The sequence below is a fragment of the Amblyomma americanum genome, chromosome 1, assembly GCF_052857255.1.
Source record: "Amblyomma americanum isolate KBUSLIRL-KWMA chromosome 1, ASM5285725v1, whole genome shotgun sequence".
Classification (NCBI taxonomy): Eukaryota; Metazoa; Arthropoda; class Arachnida; order Ixodida; family Ixodidae; genus Amblyomma; species Amblyomma americanum.
The window spans coordinates 410994789-411009878 of NC_135497.1; the positions used below are offsets into that span (position 1 = coordinate 410994789).

The following is a 15090-nucleotide window of genomic DNA, read 5'->3' on the forward strand; positions in this document are numbered from 1 at the left end:
TATGTAAAAATATTTGATTCTTATTCTATTCTGTTACTATTCGATTCGATAGCAAAGTTGCACAATGAGTATTCGATTCGATATTTAAAAAAAAAAGGGAGGGTTACGAGTGTGCAACGCGAATGTTTGAGCGTTAGCTGTGGAAAATTCCACAGACATACTTTAGTTTCTTTTTTAGTTCTCGCAAAGTAAGACAACCGGAGGTGAATCTGGACTTGCGCCAGACTGCAATGATGCTCTGCATGGAGTGGGTTTCGGTGGGCGCCGAACCAACCACCTCCCGTTGCCGAGGCGGAGTGCTATAGGCCGCTCTACGCCTCCCACCCTCCCTCTCGCTTCCATGTCCCTCCTGGCCCCTGAAAGTGGAGAGGGGGATTTTCCTCTCCACATCGCCACCTGCCAACCGAGACAACTGGCGATGGGGACGCCGTCGGCGCGAAACTGAGGAGCGAGCTAACAAGAGTTAACGCTCTGAAAGTGCTATTCGCACACCCCCAGACAAAACCGATACGGCAGCTATTTCCTCCTTTGTTCTTTCACTCCCTCATTTATCCCTTACCTTACGGCGCGGTTCAGGTGTCCGCCGAGATATGCGAGACGGTTACTGCGCCATTTCATCCCACCCCCAAAGGAAAAACCAAAACCAACCGGTGCTGCAGGCGCGCGCACATTTGGCCGCTACTAATAGATGTGAAGATGAAGGGAAACAAGCGTAAAGCTTCATTTCGCAATGTTGTTCACGTTTCCTTTTACATTGCGTCGTTGTGTCAAGTGCCAAAACACTGAGCCGCTCGAAACTCTTCTCGCTAAGCTGCACGGGCATCGTATGAGGCAGTTTTTTTTTTCTCTCGCAAGTTTCGTGCCTAGAGATATGTGCAGCATCCTGTTCGAGCAACAGCGCTGGTTGTTGGGAGCGGCGAACCATGGCCACTCTTTTGCAAGCTTCCACAATTCGACTCCCACCTCCCCATGGCCTCCCGTGTGGTGCGAAGCGAGCGCGTGTCGCAGCGGGCACGACGCCAACCGCGGCGCTCATCTGAGTTCTGTTCGCTGTCACCTCCGTCGAGGCCGACGATAGCGGCGTCTCGGCCAACTGGCGGCCGCTAGCAGTTGACGTGACAAAAAAGAAAAACAAATCACCGAGCAGAACTCTACTAGCATGGAGTCCGAGTTGCGGTCGATTATTAAACGTAGTTCGTTATAAGCGGGCGCCCGGCACTTGGCCGCCTTCGTGACGGACTGGACGTTGCCTTATCGTCATGGTGCTCAACAGCAGAGCTTGTCGCGATAGCATTGCGCGCGCCGCTCGACATAAGCTGCTCGTCTGGCCGTGCTGTGCGACTGTCCCCGCTCGTGGCGCCCTTTCTGGCGTTTATCTTCGGGCCGCGGGGGCGGAGAAGCGATTGATCGTGCTTCGGAACAATCTGCGGTTGATACGTGGTGTGTGTGCGTGTGCATGTGTGTGTTTTCCGGTTCCTTTATCGCGGGCTCACGCAGGCGCGTCTGCCCAAACCCCCTTGGTGCCCGCAGTGAGCTCGCGTGATAAGGAATGCATTGTCCCAGCATAGTGCCCTCTGCGATAAGGGGCTGCAGCGAGGGCGGTGTAGGGTGTTTGAGTTTCCCCCGGGTGTGTGCCGTCACTCCCTGCAGCTCGCTTTGTCTTTCCTGGCGCATTCTCCGCCTCGGCGGTGCACTGTCACATGTAAGTACGTCGCCCGCGTTCTTGTATTCGGTGTCACGGAACTGCCTGAAGACTATTTGCTCGTTGGTAAGCGCCAGCATGACTCTTGTGCGATTCTGATCTTTGAAAGAGGAGGAAGGAATGGCCACGGCTCGGCGCGATAGGTCGGCCGCCGCGAAGAACTCGCCTCTTTTTGAGGCGATCACCAGGTATCGCGGTGCGTTGTGTCTAATTTTGAGGCGGGCTGATGAAGCAAACGTGGCGTGGGCTGTCAGCAAGAATGGTGGCGTACTTTGCGAAGCGTAATAACTCCGTGGTAGAACTGGGCACAAACATGCGGCTACATAACGCTCTTGGGCGGAACGTATGCAGCAACAGTTGGTTACCACTTCTGTATTAACAGCTCTATATTTCGGAGCGTGATTACTCGCTTTTGTGCGCATAAAAGGTTTGCTGTGTCTGGTTTGATATTAGCATTGCATTTGCTATCGGCACGGCTTCTGTTGTGAGCCTTCTGAACCTCTAAGGGGCGCAGGCAGGGGTGTTTATTGGCTTTCTTTTCTTTTGTCTCACCATTGCACTGGTCCTGCAGCGCCGCGGTAACCGTCACCTTCTGTGGATGGGCACTTTTACGCCCTGCCTTCACAGTCGCATGTTGAACAGTGCGAAATTTAACGAAACGGAAATGCAAACGGCTGCGTACTGAAACTTTCTCGCTCCATATTGACAATCGTGACAGGGCGTGAGTGCTTAGACCTCTTGGCTCGCAAATTCCGATATGGTGTTACTCCATTCAGTCTTTATTGCGTGTTTTTTTCTTTGTGTACGTGTTTGACGGCAACAGCGCTACAAGCCGTTCGACCGGCAGAAATGTATGCTCTCGAGAATGCTTTGCCGTGGCTAACATTTGTTTCCTGGGGTCATCCACCCTAAATTTGTGGCCTTACCCGCGCGTTTCGATGTCTTCAAGGCGTGCAGTTTCTTCTCTTGATACGTAAGCTCTTCAGAGAGGCCGTGTGCGGGTTGAACTTGCCGAAGCAGCTGCGCGTCGTCACCCAAGAGAGAGGTCAGAGTTCCGCGAGTTGTCAGCTCCGATGGACGACATGCCGCCGTCAACCGCGCCTTTGTTCCACATCCAGCGACTTCAACGCTGCGCGAACCACGCCGTTCGGCTAGAAAATACCACCCTTGTGCGTTTGGGCGTCTGTCCGCCACTGGTTATGGCCACCGCCGCACCAGCGCGCCTCGATCGCCTGGCAGAGTGAAACCCCTTGCCCACAGATCCGCGAGAAGAGCGGGTGAGTGGCTGGCGCACCCGTACCCTTCCCAAGGCGGACCATCTGAATGTGCTGTCGGGCAAGAATGAAATGTAACGCGCGCAATTTGTGTGCATCAGAGCCACAGCACTCGCTCTTCCTCTATTCGACTGTGCGAGCAACAGGCGTGATTCATATCTCGACGCTGGCGCCGTCGGAACTATTGTGCGCCCTGAGTGTTTCTGTCGGTGACGCATCGTGATAATGCTTAGAGCGGGCTTGCATTCCATTCATTGCGAGGTTATATACATTGTGCTTCGCGCTGTCGCGCAGTTTCTGTCTACACCGCGTCGAAAACACACACAAAGGACATGCCAAGTGTCGTCCAAAGGCGTATGTGGTCCTTCCCACCAATGCTACGGATGTTGGAAAGCTGTAAAGAAAAGTAGTATTAAAATGTGAAAGGCGAACTTAAACTCCTCACTGGGCTGGCTGTGCCACCAGATGCGGAAATTACATCAAGCGCGGCCACATCTGTGACCTAGACCGCGGAGCGTTTCAACGGCGCCGATAGCTTCAGCGAGCGCTTCTTAGAGATTCGCGCCATGTGCTTTTGTACGTTTGGCGTCGGCGGAACGATGTTTTCGTAAAAGCAGCGCCGCCGCACTGCACTTCATCTGCACGGTGCTGCGCTAACCAAAGGGAAAAAATGCGGACTCCGCCACTGCGCGAAACGTGCTTCGCGTATTGTTTTCGCTACATAGCCCTTTGCTGACATGGCGGCCCGCCTCTTTCCAACCCCCACTGTCAGCGCACTTTGCAGTATGGAAGCCTGTTCTTTTATCGCGCGGTGTTTCCGCCCTCCTCGCAGCCTTGGCGGTCCGCGTTTCGTTCCGGCACGACTGTTGAGTTAGATTGCCACAACTGCAAACGAGCCTTCGGTAATCTAGGCGCCGCGTCCGGTTCTTCTCGAGGCTGCGAAAGACAGCGGCAAACAAGAAGTACAAATCGTAAATTGCGGGGTCTAACGTCCCGAAGCGACACATTGGCTATGAGCGACGCCGTATTAGAGGGCTCCGGATTAATTTCGACGACATGGGGTCGTAAGCTGTCAATTTTCTGTTGTCGACTTCGCGTCCTTTTGGTGATCTGCCATTGGTTGCTCAGGTATAACCGCGGCTTTTAAAGCATCTGTGGGAAGCGACCCGGCCATTGGGTGGCTGACGACCGGACCTCACCATTGGATGAAATTGGGTGCAATATGCAGCCAATGGTGAGGTGCATCGCAGCGCTCTGTCAACAGCAGGTGACCGGATCTGACCACTGGCTACCATTGGCTGCGATATGCAGCCAATGGTAAGGTCAGGTTGCCAACCGCCCAATGGCCGCGTCGCTTCCCAGAGACGTTTCAGAGCCGCGGGTATATCTGAGTGACCAATGACAGAGGTCCACATGGGCGAGAAATGGACAGATTGTAGAATACGGCTACTGGAGTTATTTAACGTGCCCCGACATCGCACAGCACACGGGCGCCTTTTGCGTTTCGCCTCCATCGAAGCGCGGCCGGCGTTGCCGTGATTTAACCCGGGTCTTTCGGCTTAGTAGCCGGGCGCCGTAACCACCGAGCCACCGCGGCGGGCGCTGAGAAGTGACAGACGGCAGCAGTTGCTGTTTACGGCCGCAAACGAATCAGTGCCCGGGCCGACATCGTATTGGGGCGGCTCTATTCCGATGCCATTCCATCTCGCTTTTCGTCGCTGACTCTAGTGATGCCCCGCTTTCGCTGTTCGTGATTGGTTCAATCCTGCAGCAACAGCGGGGGCGTGGCTAGGCATGAGTCAATGGTGAAGAGCGGGACAGAATAAAATCGGCATAGAACCGCTATACGATGCCGGCCTTCGAGCCGGTGGTGCGAAACCACTCTTTGAGCGGCTGATGTCTGGGTCCGTATACTTGGGGCGTCGTGTGAACACCTGCCTCGTTCACGTAGTCGGTATGCGTGAGCTCGGGATTTCACTGATCTCAATTAGCTTCTCCGCTTACTACATTTTTATTACCATCGTCGTCAAATACATGAAAACGGGGGGCATGTTGTGCAACATTGGGTGGAGTGCGTTTTCGCATTTTCTCCCACTGATTTCCTCTTTTGCCTATGTCGTCATACTTGCTGGCATCGTTTATCAATTAATATATTAATGCAGCGACATCGCTCGTTGTGCTGCATTATCGCTAGGCCAAGAAGTGCTGCGTATGTGCATAATGTGATCGGAGAAATAGTCCCGGATTGTAAGCGTGTGCGGTCAAGGTTGTTATGCTGGTGTAAGTATATTAACCTTGTATTTTTGTGCAGATGTGCTGCAGCCGGTGTCATGTGTGTGCATTTTAACAATTTTTAACGCATATCAGTCATTATAATCTTTATTGCCGCGTTGCAAAGTGCTGAAACCTGTACCTTTGAGACTAGAGGTAGGCATTTGACCTCAAAAACCTGGACCTCACCTCAACATCAAAAAGAATTTGCCGACCTCACTCAACCTCAACCTCATCAGTTGAGGCCTCCTTAGACACCCTCACCTCACTTTTCCTGAGGCCACCGCTGACCTCACTCAACGTCAATCAAATTGTGAGGTTGACGTCGGCTTCTCGACCTGACAAAACAAACTGAAAACAAAACAAAAAGCGATTAAGAAGTTTTTCAGTTAAAAACAATTCTGAGAATCCTGTGAGACAGGAAAGCCAAAATGATGATGGTACTATTTATTAAGGTGTGTACAGACAGTATTGATGTTCACGCAATAGGAGAAGCTTATAATCTGGGATGAACCCTCAGAGAGTATATGGCCTGCGGGCAGGGGTGTCCCATACGCGGTTACCACCAGTACGTCGGTGAGTACTTTATATGTGTCAGTATTTGGCAACCTGCTTCGTGTATACTTGTTCGTATTGGAAGCCTCTCGCTCATTCACGCACTAACGGGCAGTTGACAAACACAGCCCTTCTACACCATCTACCAGAAATTGGGACGAGGGGAGGTATTCACGATACCCTCTTCAGGCTTCAGAATAGTCACCGAATATAAAGAAACTGGTCGTCGATGTACTTTCCAGTGCGACGGTTATGCATACGCGTATCAGTGATTTCGATTTTCTAGCTCTATCCGGCATAGCGAGAAACTCTTTTCATTCTTCTGTATGTTGCCTTCGAAAACACTTAACAAGCTGCGACTTTAGTACACCAACAGAGGCACGTTGTATTTATGTCTGTGCAGAAGCGTGCGGCTTCTTTTATTAATGGGAAAGCATTAGATGGCTCCCATTCAAAGTCATATCCGCAAAAAAGTGTCCACAAGAAACGGCACCATGCGATGTCACGAGCCAACGAGTCACAGTTCAGTTCAGAAAAACTTTATTTCCGGCAGATGGTGGTCTCCCTACCCCCTCTCAGGCTCGGCCGAAGCCTAAGCCCGATCAGGAGGAGAGGCCGTCGGCTGAGGACGGTGTAGCTGATGCTTCACGGCCTCAGCCGCCATGCGGGTTGCTTTGCGCTGCGCGTTGGGGTCCTCGCTCCGCAGCAGCGCCTCCCAGGCTTCAACACTAGTTATGTCTTGTTTAGCCCCTGGTGAGCTAAGACATTCCCAAGTAATGTGGTTTAGCGTACCCCTTGCCCCACAGTCGATGCATTTTTCGTCATCTGGGTTTTTAGCAATTTTGGCTGGCGGTATGTATACTCCTGCCTGGATCCTCCTCCACATGTAAGCCTCTTTGTGACTAAGGGATACGTCCGGAGGAGGGTATACTCTTCTTTCTAATTTGTAATTATCCGTAATTTCCTTGTATGTGATTGGGGCATCCTTAAGATTATTGCAGATGGGTTGCTCCGCTGCTGCCCGGATGTAGGTTACTCGGGCTAGCAGGTGAGCGGCCTCGTTACCAGCTATTTCCTCATGTGCTGGTATCCAGAATAGTGCAGCGAACCTGTGTTTTGGCATACTGTCAAGAATGCGTTTGGTTTCCCAAGAGACCAAGCCCTTAGTAAAATTTCTGACAGCGGACTTACTGTCGCAAAGAATGTATCCTGCATTAGACCCTGCTAGGGCGAGCGCCACCGCCACTTCTTCAGCAGTTTCTGTGTTCTGGGTTCTGACTGAGGCTGTGATCAGGGGTTTTCCCTGGCCGTCTACAACGGCCGAAACCGCAGCCGCCTCTGGTCCCCCAGCGGCATCTACGTATGCTACCTCCTCGGCAGGCAGCTCTCTGAACTTTTTAACCATAGCCTTGGCCCTATGTTGTCTTCTGTATTTGTTGAGCTGAGGGTGCATGTTTTTCGGTATGGGGGGAATTTTGATTTTGGACCTGACGTCGAGAGGTATCTCTACCTTGCCTTCTATTTTGCTGTCAGGCTCTACCCCCACCCATGCCATAATTTTCCTACCTGTCCGGGTTTTGCTAAGTCGCTCAAGCTGTGAAATTCTAACTGCTTCCTTAAGCTCCGCCCATGTGTTATGAACCCCCATTTTTTCAAGTTCTTCAGTGGAGGTATTTATGGGTAGACTGAGGGCTCTTTTTACACTTTTCTGAATGATTATATTCAGTCTGTCTACCTCCCCTTTGTTAAGTTCCATGTAGGGGGTGGCGTAGCAGATCCTGCTTGTGATGGAGGCCTGCGTGAGCCTGAGCAAGTTACGCTCTTTCAACCCCCTTCCTTTGGTGGCTATCCTTCTGATTAACCCTGCTATCTTATCTGTATACTGCTCTAGTTTCTTTATTGTGCTAGCGTTATTGCCTTTGGAATTGATGAAGAAACCAAGGATTCTGATTTCCTCAACTCTGGGAACCCTGCGTCTTAACTATGATGTTTATGACCGGCTTAGGTCCGTATATGCCTTTGGTGTACACTAGAACCTCTGATTTCTGAGGAGAGCAGGCTAGCCCTCTCTCTGTGGAATATTCAACAATGATGTCTGAAGCTTGCTGTAGCTTATCTCTGGCCTCGAATGTACCAGGTTCGCTGATCCAAAGATTTATATCACCTGCGTACAAGCTGAATTTGAGGCACGTGGCGGATATGATGACGTCACATAATTAATTAATGCAAATATAATTATGCAACGCTAAGACTAATTAGTATAATTAATGGTGACATCATGCGAGTGTGACGTTATACCAGTTTACGTGACAGCGATGTAATGTGCCATCACACCTACTCACGTGACAACGATGTAATTTCTCGTCATACCAGGCCCCCATCCACTCACTTCCACCCCAATTTCAAGATTCATATGGATCCCACATTACTACACATGCCCGCATGACGCTTTACAAAGAGGGCCCACAACCCGGTCCACATTAATGACATTCGGATTGTCCAGCAGGTAAACGCGCCAGTTCTCATGCATGACATACTGCACAGATCATGCAACGACACATGCCTTTCACTCTCGAGATGATGGCGATGATGGTGATGCTAACAGTGTATCCTTATGAGCCCGAGAAAGTCTGATATACCGCCACCAAATTAAAAGTTGCCAGAATATTGATTAAATATTGTACATTACCCAGCAACCGAAGACAGTTATTGTGCGGGGAAAATAGGAATACCTGCAGCTAATAATTAAGGATGATGATGTTGATGCTCCTGGGAGGTCAAGACCCTCCCCCGTTACCGCTATTTCCCTCCAAGTGGCGATGGTAATGGTTTCGAAATCCTAGGAATTCTCCGATGACTCGGTGAACCCGCGGAATTTTGAAAGAAAGGGCTACATTATGTCTTCGAACACTGTGCCAACTATTGAAATCACGCGGGTCAAAACAACTGTCCTAGAGTGGGCATCATGAACCGCTCTCTTTGTCAAGAGCACCGTGGCTCTCCGCTCAAATTTCCCCGCAGCGAAATCTTTTCCGAGCACCCCAACCCGGGGAAAAAACCCGCCTAAATACTCATACGCCTGAACAGAATTCTGGGTACCATTTCGTGAACCAGTCTGAGACAAGCTGCTTTAAGTCAGTCACTTGTTTTCCTTCAAAGCTGACCTAATCAATCGTACGCCGGCATCCTCGCAGTTTTTTACCCACGAGCACCGCGCGAGCATTCTGTGAAGCCGTTTAAGGTCAACGATGGGTCTCTGCAAAATAGTTAAAGGAAAGATAACGTGTAGTGCCTGGTCGTCTGCAAGGCAGGCCCCTAATCTAACTGATCCCATACGAGAAATGAAAAAAAGAATCATTAGAAACATACAAACAAAAATCGCACACTAAAAACAGAAGTGAACAACAGTGTGCCCCATTAAACGTCATATTGGAAGGTTTGAAGCAGCCACTCAGCAGCACAGCGCGAGCATGTGCTGCTGAGTGGCTTCACCCAAGCTTCATTGCATGAACACTGCGGTGATGCGCTGCAACTCCGCTTCGGAAGCGGCACTCGTCGGAGTAATATGGGGCAGCTGCAAAAAGTCTCGACCTCACTGAATGGCGACATCACTCAACCTCAAACTCACGCGTGAGGTTGAGGTCTGATTTGCTGACCTCACTTACGAAATTTCGAGCCGTCGCCGACCTCACCTCAGCCTCACCTCACGACGTGAGGTTGAGGTGATCTCATGAGGTTGCCCACCTCTGATTGCGACGATAGGCGTATTTTGCGCACAGTGTGGAAGGTAAAGTGGACTAGCGGGCAGCCCCTAGCAGGAAGACGGCTGATGGGTGATGCTTCTGGGGGGGTGGAGATGTAGGTCCGCGGTTGGGTTGGAGGCTTCACCTCAACAGATGTCTGGTTTCCCAGAGAAGGGGTGATGCTAGCTAGCGTGGTTATCGCGGTAAAAATAAGATAGTTGTAGATTAGTAAAGGCGTGGGTTCGGGTGGGTGGGCGTGGGTGTCGTGGCCGTGCTTTCGGAACATTGTGCGCCTTTTCTGGCTTTAATTCGGTAACCTTCGTAAAGTGCTCAGTGCGCCTCAGACTCACCTTTGTGCGTCGCGCCAGACTTCGCTTGTTTGAGCTGTTCCTCTCCCCCTGGGCTCGCGACAACGTTGCATCGTAATTCAAGCTTCGCTGTCCACTCCTTGTCAAGCGTACTCATGACTGACCCGCGGGCTCACTGCTCGGATGCTATGCGCACTACAGGACGTGCGTCTGTGACACGCGTCAAAGAGAGACGGCGAAGGAAGTGAGCTCGTCGAATTCTGCATTTGAACGAGATATTATTTTCGTACATCGTGTAAGTGGACCCTGTTGCGTTGAAGGCAATTTTCCTCGCGTAAGCTGCATTTTAGGCTGAATTCGTGAAATCATGTTTCGCGTAGAACGTTGCGACTGTCCATTATGGACCCTCAATTTCCTTGCGCTGCAGACAAACTCTGTAGGCAGCCTCCGCGGTGCACATCTCGCGCGTCCCGTTGCGACTGACGCTCGCGCGTAGAGGGCAACCCTTGGCGCGGCTAGCAGGGGCTCCACTGCCGCCGTCGTGCTGTCGCCGAGACCCGCTCTAACGCAGCGAGGGCGTATCACGGGCAGCGTCGACGTGAGTGCTGATAGTTGAGTCACACCTCGCCAGAGCCAAGATTTTGACGGCTGTTTGTCCTGCTGGGTAGTCACCCCCCCCCCCCTTTCCTCTTTTTTTTAATGCAAAAGCATTACTAGTAGCATTACGATAAAACCAAAGCCGGCGGCGTGTGTGTGTGTTGATGTGCGTTCTCGCGGATGGTACAGAAAGTCCCAGCGAATGCAAGAAAAATAGGGTGACGTCATTAAGCTGTGGTATGACGCACAAAGCAAGCCGAGCACCGCCACTATAGACAATCTTATGCATGTGGTTCGTCCATATGTACTCGCCATTATCCGACCTCCATGTGTCGACAATTTTCCCGGCATTCGTACCGCAATTGTGACGCAACCGTTTGTCGTACAGCGTTCCGAGTTGTGTCATACGATTTCTTGTTGCTTACAGTGTACATGTGCTAGTCGATTTTGAAATTGGGGTGCAGCCGTTCGTCGTAAAGCGTTCCCGGTGGTGTCATACGCTCGTGTATATGTGTGTATGGTGTCATACATCGCGCCACCGGAAATGCCGCAGACAGTGGAGCGCACTGCATTTCTGCGGCGCGCCATTTCGTCCCTGTGTTTTACTGCGGCCTATGCACCTATACAACCCCCGGTCTCCCTTGCAAGTATCCTGATTATGCAGGCCCACCCCAGCCCGAGCTTGACGGCCTTATTACAGAATCAGAATTTCGCGCCGCCCTATTGAAATTACGGAATACCGCTCCCGGGGGTGATCAGATTACCAGTGCAGCTATCAGAAATCTTGACGATGCTTCCATCTCTGACTTAGTCAACTACTTTAACGAATGTTGGGAGGCAGGTACTCTCCCTGCCTCGTGGAAGCATGGAAAAATTATTTTTATTCCTAAACCCCACAAGCCTATCACCCTAGGCAACATCCGCCCCATTTCTCTTACATCCTGTCTAGGCAAGGTCTTCGAGCACATAATTCTTGCTCGGCTAACAACGTACTTGGAAGACAACCACCTTTTCCCCCACAGTATGCTCGGCTTTCGTGCGCATCTATCTGCGCAGGACGTCCTACTTCAAATTACGCATGACGTGCTTGATGATACCGTCCCCCACCACACTAAAGCTATCCTGGCAGTTGACCTCACCAAGGCATTTGACAGAATTCGACACGATGCCATCTTACGGGAACTGCAGGCTCTACAGGTAGGCCCTAAAACCTACAATTACGCTCGCGCGTTTCTCTCGGGCCGCACTGCCTCCCTGCACATAGATCAGATTACCACATCCCCTTATACACTCGGAGAGCTCGGAACCCCTCAAGGGGTGGTCCTTTCTCCCTTTTTTTTTAACGTTGCTCTCATCCCCCTAGCTCACAAACTGGCTCTAATCCCACACCTAAAGCATACCCTGTACGCTGATGATATTACCACATGGACCACTCATGGCTCTGACGGGGAAATTGAAGAAACTCTTCAGTTAGCAGCAGACACTATCTCCTCTCACGCGTCATCCATCGGGCTCGAATGTTCCCCATCTAAGTCCGCGCTCTTCCTAATTTGGCCAAAATCTAGCGCTAACTCGCCCATCCAAATCAATTTAAAAGGATCTCCTATCCCCATCACACCCGCCCTCCGCATCCTTGGCCTCCACTTGCAGGATTCTGGACGAAATGAACATACCCTTAAAAGGCTCAAGGCCTCCACGCAATCCGTTTTGCACCTTCTACGCCGAGTGTCCTCCCTTAACAAGGGTTTAGACGAAGCGGACAACATGAAAGTAGTGCACGCATTTACGCTTAGCCGCATTCTATACGCAACCCCATATCTCAAATTGAACCGCACGGAAACCGAACGCGTGAACGCAATGATCCGCCTTGCGACTAAGGCAGCCCTGAACCTACCTCGTGGCACTAGCACAGTCAAACTTCTTGCACTAGGCATGCATAACACCATTCAGGAACTAGTTGACGCGCACCTTCAGACACAGTACCTTAGACTTGCCACGAGCGCCACTGGCCGCCATATACTCTCCTCCCTTCGCATCAACATACCCGCTAACCAGTCAACCCTTATAGCCATCCCTCGACACATCCATACACCTCTCGTTGTGAAACCCCTTCCTCGAAACGTCCATCCCCAATATCACATCCCTCGCCGCGTAGCTTGCGCTAATGCCCTCCATAAGTATTATGGGCAAGCCCACGATGCAGTTTGGGTAGACGCCGCATGTACAGCGCATGAAGCTGTAGCAGTTGCCTACAATCCAATCCTACCTCACCCCCTAACTGACCGTCTTCCCTCGGGCTCTACGCCTGAGGAGGCAGAGGAGACCGCCATCGCCATAGCCCTTGCACATTCGGACTCCCAATACATCTTCAGCAACTCCAAAACGGCTCTGTCCAACTTTGCCAGGGGCAGGATTCACGCCCCTGCCTGGCAATTGTTGAACACCCCTACCCAAAATTTACCGCGCAGGGTAGAGCTTCAGTGGGTGCCGGCTCACTCTGGGAACCCTGGAAACGAGGCTGCCGATAAACTGGTCCGAGGTCTGATTTGCCGGGCTCAGGACAGTCTCGATCCAGGATTCTCGAGGGAGCGGGCGCACACCTTTGCGGAGCTCACGCAAATACCCCGTTTGGACCGTCGGACTTGCCCTCCTCCCCACCCCTCTCTTACGCACTCCCAACAGATCCTCTTCAGACGCCTCCAGACCCGCTCTCTGTCATCCCCTCAGCTTTTAGCCCACTATTGCGGCACATCCCCTGCATGCTCCCTATGCGGTGACCCCCACGCCACACTCTCCCATATCCTTTTTGGCTGCCCTGCTGACACTCCCCCGCGGGGACAGCACGCCATCTCGAGCTGGGAGGACTGGGAGGTCCTGCTTATGTCTGCAGACCCGACATCGCAGCTTGCTGCGGTGACTCGGGCTGCCGATGTCATGTCCCGGCATGACCTACTTGATGCAGTGCGGGACCGCGCAGTGGCCCAGGGACCCAGCTGGGTCTAAAACTCACTTGCTCAATTAAGTTTTTCTGTCTGTCTGTCTGTCTGCGGCCTGTTTGCTGTGGTATCGTTAAATGAACAGTGAACCATCAACGCTTTCGCATTCCCAGGCGTAAGCAGCCTTAAGTGTATCTGCCGAATTTTTTTCCCGAGTTGGCAAAGCACCGTCTACATTTGTCGTACATACAAAAAGCTGACCGCTGCATCTGGTTGCTGTGTGCTTTTCAAAGTGCAGCAGACGTGCTTGCAGCTTGTGTTGTCAGGCGCCTTGTACTATACCTTCTTGCGTTCGTCGCTCTGGCGCAAGACTGGTTTCCTTGGCATGCGGTCTGCAAGCCCGCCTTCCCACTCAGAGTTATCAGGAGAATGATACGCTTTGCGCTTCACTAGCTCATATCCGCATGCACGCGCACACGCGCATACTGAGAAATACTGTAGATCGGGTGAACTGCGGTAGCCATTGCTATACTCGCCCTTGCAAGCAATCGCCTTTGAGAGCTTTTCTCTCGCTGCGATCGTTACATTAAACATTGGCGGAGTTCTCGAAGTGATGCACGCGTAAGTATCGATTTCAAGCGTTTAGGCTGCGGGAATACTGTGGTTGTTTGGTCTATGTCTGTGTAGCGATGCATATGTATTTGTGCAAACATCGTTCCCTCCCCGAGGGCTTGCTGGCCATGCACTTGTGCCCGTCAACACTGCAGCCTTGGTGCGGCGTGGCCGTTTTGCAGACCGCCAGGCTTTCCTAGCCTTGTTTACAGTTTTCACATCCCTGTTCTGCGGCTGGGGATGTGTTCAGCTTTATTCAAGATTTCAAAACAAGTAAAGCATGCAGTGAGGGTCGCCTTAAGGCTCGTTCACACCTGGGTATTCGACGGCAAGTGCGAGCGAAATCCGCCTCCGCCGAAACGCTGCCTCGTTCACACTTCACGGCCACCACGTCGCCGCTCATGGCCTCCTCGCCGCGTACGCAGATATGCAAAGAAAATGGATTAATCGATGCTGTCTACATACGAAAAGCGTATGCACGCTTGCGTACGCTAAGCGCAGGCAGTTTGCTTGTCGTTGTTACTCCATTTCTTACATTCGTGCTTTTACTCCAGCTATACAGAGACGCAACGATAACTTCCAGCCTATAGGGGCGTAGTCTGGTTGTGAGGAAGGGAACCATTTTTGTCAACAAACCGGCGCGTCTCGGCAGAATCGTCAATCTAAATAAAAAAATAAAGGAAATTTATCACTCATACGTTTTCTTATAGGCGAGATGAGACGAAGCGAAAGACCGGAGCCCCATTTATGGGCAGTGAACGCACTGTGAAAGGCAGTAACAACGAATTCTCTCCGAAGCGATGGGTTCTGCTTCCAAGGTCGTCGGCAGAAATCGGCCCTTGACCGATCGGGGTTTCCACTGGGTATTTCGGCGGAATCTCTGCCGCGGCGGCGGATTCCGCTCGGTCTCGCCGCCGAATGCCCAAGTGTGAACGCGCCATTCGACTGTCCGACTGCCGTTTGCTGCATCGCAGGAGCGTGCGTGCGTCTAAAATGTCTCGCTAGCTTTTGTACATATCCTGGATGGTAGCCGTCGGCAATGCTTGCGACAGTGCTGCGTTCTGGCGCACGAAGAGGGTGTTACGTAGAAGC

General features: G+C 51.7%; 1 protein-coding gene across 5 annotated transcripts in view; it reads left to right on the plus strand.

Annotated features, from left to right (window-relative positions):
• LOC144115808 (phosphatidylcholine:ceramide cholinephosphotransferase 2-like) overlaps positions 1-15090 on the plus strand; it is a 290170-nt gene that overhangs the window by 132329 nt on the left and 142751 nt on the right. Inside the window, exon 1 of one of the 5 annotated variants that reach the window (XM_077650300.1) lies at positions 1554-1702. The exons of 3 other annotated variants lie outside the window; for them this stretch is intronic. The gene's annotated coding sequence lies outside the window, so the exon portion shown is untranslated. Of the gene's footprint in view, positions 1-1553; positions 1703-1746; positions 1769-15090 lie in introns of those variants that run through there. One more of the 5 variants, XM_077650302.1, reaches the window with a different exon arrangement.